Source organism: Ailuropoda melanoleuca, chromosome 7, assembly GCF_002007445.2.
Source record: "Ailuropoda melanoleuca isolate Jingjing chromosome 7, ASM200744v2, whole genome shotgun sequence".
NCBI lineage: Eukaryota > Metazoa > Chordata > Mammalia > Carnivora > Ursidae > Ailuropoda > Ailuropoda melanoleuca.
In genome coordinates, this window is record NC_048224.1 from 7984962 (window position 1) to 7993164 (window position 8203).

The window sequence follows — 8203 nt, forward strand, 5'->3', positions numbered from 1 at the left end:
TAATAGTAGAAGACAAAAAGGACAAAGAAAGGTATTTCTCTGCATTTTGTAGATTCTTCTCCATTTTTCAGCTTAATTGCTTCTGCAGGAAGGGGATAAACCTCAGAATATCTGTGCTATTTCTTCTCCCTGAAATAACCGCAATTCATCCCCAGGCCTCTTCGATTCTTTCCCTTACCATTTCCAAATCATCCTCGGTCAGCTCGGAAAGCCTGGAAAGCCAGCCCTGCCACCTGAAGGAAACTCACCCGAGTAGCCACATTTCCTGAACCTCCAATCGAGACACGTGGCCTAAGGAGGGCATTTGAAAGAAAAACTGCCTGAACGATGTGAAACTTACACCAGAGTTGGCATCCTTTTAGGAATCACAGGGTTACGTTTCAGGATCGCACACCAGACAACCCCAAAATCGGCAGACATGAGGATTCTTAGCACGTCCTGAGCGGATCTCTGACAAGATTCCCGTAGGCTCTGCCTCTCCCAGTTGGAACCACTCTAGAATGTCTGCTCTGGGTCACTTTCTCCAGAGTGACTATCTCAGCAACTCAACTTCATAGGCATGAACCAGCAGAGGGTCCCACAGCTTGAGGGGGACTGGGGCATCTTTATGGAGCAAAGCAAGCTGTTAAAAGCAAAATAGAACTAGGACAAAGAGTTCTGTACATATCAGGACTCTGTTCCACTAACAATCTCACTCTGACATGGAAATCTTTTAGACTGGTGTCAGAGCGACAGTAATATTCTATGAAGGCATTCAGCCCATGCGTTGGACTGTAGGGATTTGATCATCAGGACCTGTATTGTCCGAAACAATAGCCCCGCGCCACATGTGGCCACTGAGCCCTTGAACGTGGCTGGTGCAGATTGAGATGTGCTGTAGGTTGAAAATACGCACCGGATTTGGAAGATTTAGAACACAAACAAGAAAAGAAGTGAAACATCTCATGTACAATTTAAGTAGATACAATTTCAATATCAATGCTGATTAGATGTTGAAAAAGTATTTTGAAAATCAATTTCACCTGTTTCTTGTTCCTTTTTAAAATGTGGCTATTAGAAAATTTAAATTTACATGGGTGGCTTGTGTTTACGGCTCACATTACATATTTCCGTTGAACATTGCCGATCTAGACAGCTGAACAGAGAAATAGCATGTGATTTGATAAGCTAAGGCGACAAATTTTTAAAAATTACCTCTGCTTTGCTCTTAAATTTGCGTTTAACATTAATATAAAAATCCTATGTACAGGCTGAGAAAATATTTGATGTGCATACTTTTGTTTTCTATGTATGTATTTTTTATTAGCATCGAATCTCGTTTTTAATTAAAAAACAGGAAAAGATCTTCTGAACAATTAAAATACCTTGAAATATAAAATTGCAGATACTTAGTCTTTGGTTTTCCACTTTCCGTATTCCAAGAATTAGAAATAATGATTTTGTTGATCTCCCTGACCCAGATGATTATTAAAGGAAGTTTACTTGGATTAGATTTTAAAATTCCTTAAATTCAGAAGTTATGTTCAAGTGAAAAAAGGCAATGTTATACCTCTGGTTGTTAGTCATTACTTTGCAAAGAAATAAAATACTACACTATTATTCAGGGGGAATTATTAAAAGTTGCATATATATTTTAGGTTTTATTGTTAGTTTTAATAAATCAAAAAACGTCTCGTATTTTTGAATTAAGCATCGTGGTAAATAAATACTTAACATTTAATTTAAGCAACAGAGTATTTTCCAAATGTACTCTGTGCCCGGCCAACTCACAATGTTCATATTCTTTCACAGAATGTCGAAATCATGTTGTATGACAATTTCACCTTGACGGAACAGCTCATCAGCGATAACAGACAAGTACTAGATCAAAGGCAAAAACACACATTTTTCTCTACTAGCAAGTCCTGGAGTTTAAAGCTTCTATAGCAAATTTAAAGCCTGCTTTCACAATAAATAGCATAATACAAATAACAGAATGCATTATAAAGAGTAGCTTTAGATTCTGTTTACTTAAAAAGATTCCATTTTGCACTCAGGATAAATACTTAGTCTTTAGCCATAAAATATTTTCACTCGAGGACAAGATTCTTGCTTGATAAATGTGCAGGGATACTGTTATTTCTTAATCAGAAAGCTTAAAAATAGGTGCATTTAGAAATGTGTGCCGTATTATTTGCAAACCAAAGTTGTTTTCATTCTAAAAGAGATCAGTCTAAAGGCCGGCACCAGGGGGATGATTTTGCAGAATAAAAGCTGTATGATTTTCCCCTTGGATTTCCTGTTGTTGTCGTTGTTTCAGTTTGTTTTATTTATTTATTTTCTGGCCCAACTTTGGATTATTGAAGCGTCAGGTAAGAATCCGTAGAATATACATACTACCCACCCTGAGTAACACACGGGCCACAGCTGTAACTCAAGTTAAGCCACCAGCTAAGAATAAAAGCACCAGAAAACAAACCAACCAAAACCTAAAGCAAACAACATGCTTATCACATAATAACTATTGAATAATGCAAATATTAACAAAGCAAACCAAGCAGGGGGCCTCCATCTCAGGAAGAAGAAAAGCCAGCAAAGAGAAGGCAGTGATTGGGAAATCAGATCTGCTCTTCCTCCCTGGTTCATTACTGAGAAAAAGTGGATCAGGACTGACATCTGCTGGCCTTGTTAATGGGATGTACCCATTGAAACAAGGGTCTTGGAAAACAAAACATTCTGGTGGGGTGATATTGCATCACTGGGCTAGGGAGGAGGCAATGGTTTGGCAAAAGCCTTGCGGGGGAGCCACCTGCAAAGTGGCCAGTCAGTCACCACGCCTCCAGCCCAGTAGCCTCAGTTTTCCACCTCTTTGATATTTCACCCTCATAACCAGCCATGTTTTTCTAATCACCCCGAGAGGGGACAGAGCGGGTTTCTAGTTAGAATCGCGCAAATTCCAAGGAGCAGTGGTCAACTAGATGCTCGGTAGATATGACAAGACAATGTCAAATCTTTATGTAACGGGTCACTGGAGAATCAATTACTTTAAAAGGCAAACTATGTGTCCACACCCTGACAACCTCAGTAAGCTTTCAGCAATTCCCGCTGGGGGTAGCAGCCGCTTGAGTGTTCATCAAATCAACCACCCAAATCTGACTTCTGTCGTTCCCTCTTCCGCTCCCGCCATTTCTCAGCTGCAGTCTATCTCACCGTACGGACAGCAGGGTTGTGAGATTCTGTCCTCAAGAGGTCTTGCTTCTGATCTCTAGAGTCTTGGATTTCTGAGCACAGCGTTATCTGTCATTGGGGAAGGTGAGCTCTCACAGGCTTGAAGCTACGAGATGTCTGGGACAGGTTCTGCCTTAGTTATCTTCTCGGCACCTAGTACACCGCCTGCTACATAATAGTCACTCAACAAATGTTTGTTGGCTTATGTAGAATATTCTTTATTTTCCCCAGGTTGCTTTTAGGATTGCAACTTCTTGATGGTGGATCCGAACAGAGCTCGGTACTCTCATGTTTCGCTAGAAACACTAGTTTTAATTGGAAATGAGCAGTGATGGTGAGTACTTTGTATCTCCCACCCGTGCCCACTTTCCTATCATTTTAATGTCATCTCTTACGGGAGGCGCGGTCCTAGTGTGCGTAATTGCAAATTAGGCTATGGTTTATAGAAATTCTCCTCCAGAACAATCCTTCACATGCTTCATTTCAATGATAAAAGTGAGACCAATGGGCTAGAAATCTCCACACACCCCCTCCCAACTCTTTGCTTATGTGAATTCCAAAGTATGTCTAAAGTGTATATGACTGCTGTCACATACGTGTGTGTGCCTTCTGGTGTATGTGTGCGTGTCTCTGGACATAAACAACTTACTTAATTTTTTTTTTTTTTGTGAAGCATATGGAAGAAATGAAGCCTGGAAAACTTTCCCCAGAGACAGAAGGAGGAGGAAGCCAGAAACTTTGACTGCTGAGCGTTTAGGAGGCGTGCTGATCATACACTATCTTTAAAGACTCTAACAAAAACGATGCAGCTCAGAAGAGAGCTGAATCAGACTGCCGCCTCAAACTGCATTTTCGGAGGTGGAGGCAAAATAGTGCCTGTAAATCATTAGCTTTAAGGTGAAAATTATTGACTCATGTCAAAAAGTGTACGGACCCTATTTTCTCCTTTCACCTTCTCGCAACTTCTGTACTTTGTCCCTAGCTTACGCAAAAGAAGAGCAGGATAGTTTCACTTTTCTTAAATATGGTTGGAGCAAAGGCCCTTTTTATAGAAAAAGAAAGCCTGAGGGGATAATTCTGCGTATTTATTCCATGGTTAGGAATGCTATGGATTTCATGATTTCTATACATACATATATAGGTACTTTTTAAATCCTCTAAACCTCAGGATCATTCTCAGATGTAAAAAATTAAGATCTTAAGAGGAAATAAAGGACTTAAATTATTGGGTAGTATCATCTCAATATTTATAACTCTAATTTCCACAGTTTTGTTGAAAACATGTTAATTTACATTTTGAAAAAAATTGAAGGGGGAAAATAAAAATCATCTTGTTCAAAAACTTTGCAGAGCATTTTGCTTTTTATATACCATGGTAACCTAATAAAGACACCATCACTTGGCAGATGGCGTGGCATATTAGCCTTGAAATAAAACACGAGATGCCAAAACTATTAACTCCAACGTGCTCAGAAATTAAAATGATTTTTTTAAATTCTTTTTTTCAACATTTTTTTCTTCTTTCATCTGGCAACAAAAAGTAGTGAACTTATAAAAACAAAAAACAAAAAACTTTCAGAACCTACTCAAAGGCCATTTGCAAATACCAGGAAATATGTGAAATACGGAACCTGGAAAAAGAACACCTCGGCTAATATTCTCAGTCCTGCTGAAGACCATTTTAGGCCAACGCATGCAGAATCTCCACTTCTGAATGGCTTGAGCAAAACATTTCTTTTGTCTTGCTCTTGCATCTTCGTCCCAGCCCCTGTTCAAACATGAACATCTGAAACCTAAGGATCCACAGCCATGAAACAGTGCAGAAGGGACCCAGGCCATGGTGGAGCCTGTTCAAAATACAGTCTTGTCTCTTTAAGAGATGGTAGATTTGTGCAGGCAGCCTCAGCAGGCAATGCACGCCACTCACGTCAGGTGGCAACACTCCATATCCCTGTTTCAGGGTGTTACTGAAGAGGTGGGAACCCCTTCCCTTGAAATTTCTCCTGTTTTTATGGAGGCTGACATTTTTATAATTTGTAGGATCTTCATTCCGAATATAAGTTATATTGGATTTTTCCCTTCCTTCTTTCTTCCTAAAGATCTCATTCAGCACAGAACTTTTTAACCTTGTCTGCATCGGGGCCAAGAAAAGTGCAAGAGAGTAATGCATGTCATCGTTTTTCATACTAAAATAATATGGGATGAAAGGAGGTGGTCTTGTCAGAGAGGAAAATTAAATGTCTTTGCCCCATATTAGCCAGCTGTCTTTTAAAATGTTGTCATATAATTTCAGTGCCACCTAAAATGTCTATAAATGCGAATCTTTTTCTGCCAAAGAGATGTCATAATTCACATTCCCAGAAAGGAATTCTATGCCTGAAAGAGACAAAAACAGATTCTCATGACACATACTCAAGTTCACTAGCCTACTAAGAAAGAAGAAACACCTCAAAGAGAACATTCCGAATATAGAGACCAAGGCCATAAACCTCTTTGCCTTCAAAATTTTTTTAAATTTCCAGCTTGAAATATTGGTATGTCCTTTATGAAAAGTGAACTTTAAAAAAACCTTAAAAATAATCTGGCAGTGTTTACTGGTCTTTCCTCCCACCTCTGGTTTTACTTTCCTTTCTGTCATGGGACTCTATCATAGAACTTGGCAAGTGTTTCCACAGTCAGCTCTCAGGCAGGGGACACGTCTGTGCTTGGTCTAGCTAATATTGAAGTTCTATTACCCTTGTTGCCTTAGATTTCACCAGCCTCTACTAGTCATCAGAGGAGCCAAGACCAGAAGCATCAATAAACACACTTACTGGGCCAAGGATTCTTTCATTTGATAAATACTGATTGACTACTAAAAGCCAGGCACTCTTCTAGGCCCTGGAGTTACTGTTGTGAACAAGACAGGTTGAGATGAAGGCAAAACCTCAAAATTCTGGGTGGATAGGAACCAAGACCACATGCATAGACGTATACAGAATAAAGTAGGTCACTTCCCACTTGCTCAAAATACGCTCTGCTACCAGCTTGCCATGTTGGCCAAAATTTCCATCATGAAATCAATTCCTTCGATTTAGTTTGATTCCCCATCTTTATTTGGAGAATTTCTCATCTTGGGAGTTATAATGGGGACAGAGTCTGTTGCTCACTCTATGAGCTAAAAATGCAGAATTGGTCCTCCCAGTCTTATCTGCAATAAGAGGGTAGTAGCTGCAGGATCTGAGCTGGACTAATCTGATACATTTGCTCTGGGCTTTGATGGGGAGCTAGTGACTTAGAGAAGCTAAAACCATGGAGAAGCCATTCAGGCTGCGGACAGGGTGACAGCAGCAGCAACATTGTCCTTTCAGGGGGAGCAATGTTATGACAGCAGCCTGCTTTGATGCTGGAGGAGTCGGTGGAACAAGCTTCAATGTCTAGCCTTTATGTGACATCTATTGTTTACCATGATTTTGGCTGTGGTTTTAGTTTATGGAAGAGACTTTATAATTTTTCCCCCATTTTCCCTTACTTTCCCTTATTCTTGGGCACCCAGCTGGACTATATCATTCATGTCTATATAGTTTCCCTTTTAAATCAGGTGTGACCTTATTACTAAGTTCTGGCTAATAAGTTGCAGTCAAAAATGCATTTGACACTTCCGAGTTAAATCCATAAAGCCCTCCTACCACATCCTCCACAATCTCTCTGCTTCCGTCTACTAGCTGGCTAGCGACGCTCACAGTAAATGGAGTCACGTGTGGAATATGGCACAACCTTCATCAGCCTGGGTCCCTGAATGGCAGTCAGGAGCAGAGCCTCCTCACTGATTAGATTGTAGTGAATGAGAAATAAACTTTTTTATGCTACTGAGATTTCAAGGTTTAATCTTTACAGCAGCTAAATTTCCCTAACTAATGTATGCGTTTATACCAGAAGTGGAATGTTGCCATAACAAAAACCTAAAATACATGTGGGTGGCAAGGAAACTGGTTTGGAGGCTGGACAGATGAAGGTCTGGGTTATGCACCGGCAAAATCTTTGATGAAACTGCCCCCTGCTAGAACTCAGAAGCTAGGTCAAGTGTAAGCGGACTCTTTAGCTCTAGAGGAAAGGGTCGGAAAACAAAATGTTAGTAGCAATTTACAAAAAGGTGGATGAACTCAAGAAAGAATTGGCTGGTTTTCAGACAAAAATGCAACTGAAATGTCAGAAACTAGAGGTGTTGAAAAGTTGGAAAAATTGACTGCTTCCAAAACTCAAGCAGTAAGAAATCAGATTGTATAAGATTAAGCCCTACCGCTCAGATCAAATCAAGGGTGAGGTCTTCCAATCTAGGCTCTGTGGCCTCAGGCTGTTGAAAGAGAGAGCGTTGTGGGGACCAGGAAGCCAAAACAGATATCAGTCTTGAGGATCCTGACAAGGAAAGGACTTGGGGTATGGTTACTAGCATGGGAGGCTGATGGGAAGCAAAATGGGTGAGAAGTCTACTAGGTTTTTGAGGAAATTACACTGCCGAAGAAACCATAAGTCTGGACTAAAACAAGACTTTGACTATCAAAATAGGTTCTAGGCTCCCAAATTTATCAGAAATATATGTGTTTTGAAAACTATGCCACCTCCAAGGAGGACACACTTCCCTCTATACCTAGCAAAGTGGTCAAGGAGGAAAAGGACAAAAGGAAACTTCCAGATGGTAGAGTCAGGGGCCATGAAGATCGATGAAGAAGAGAATTTCTCCCAGAAAGCGGATCTAGGATTTCTTCTATAAACTTTTCTCACTCTCAGGGCAAGGTTTTCACAAAGCCTTCCCACGAGGATTTAAAATCCCTTCAACAGATGACTGGATTAAGAAGATGTGGTCCATATATACAATGGAATATTACTCAGCCATCAAAAAGAATGATTTCTCAACATTTGCTGCAACATGGACAGGACTGGAGGAGATAACGCTACGAAATAAGTCAAGCAGAGAAAGACAATTATCATATGGTTTCACTCATTTATGGTACATAAG

At 40.2% G+C, this 8203-nt stretch overlaps 1 long non-coding RNA gene across 1 annotated transcript in view; it reads left to right on the forward strand.

Annotated features, from left to right (window-relative positions):
* Positions 1-4532, forward strand: part of LOC117802972 — a 78613-nt gene extending 74081 nt beyond the window's left edge. The window contains exons 2-3 of the long non-coding RNA XR_004626461.1: positions 3439-3541; positions 3881-4532. This is a non-coding gene — a long non-coding RNA (uncharacterized LOC117802972). The remainder of the gene's footprint in view (positions 1-3438; positions 3542-3880) is intronic.
* The last annotated feature ends 3671 nt before the right edge of the window (positions 4533-8203 follow it).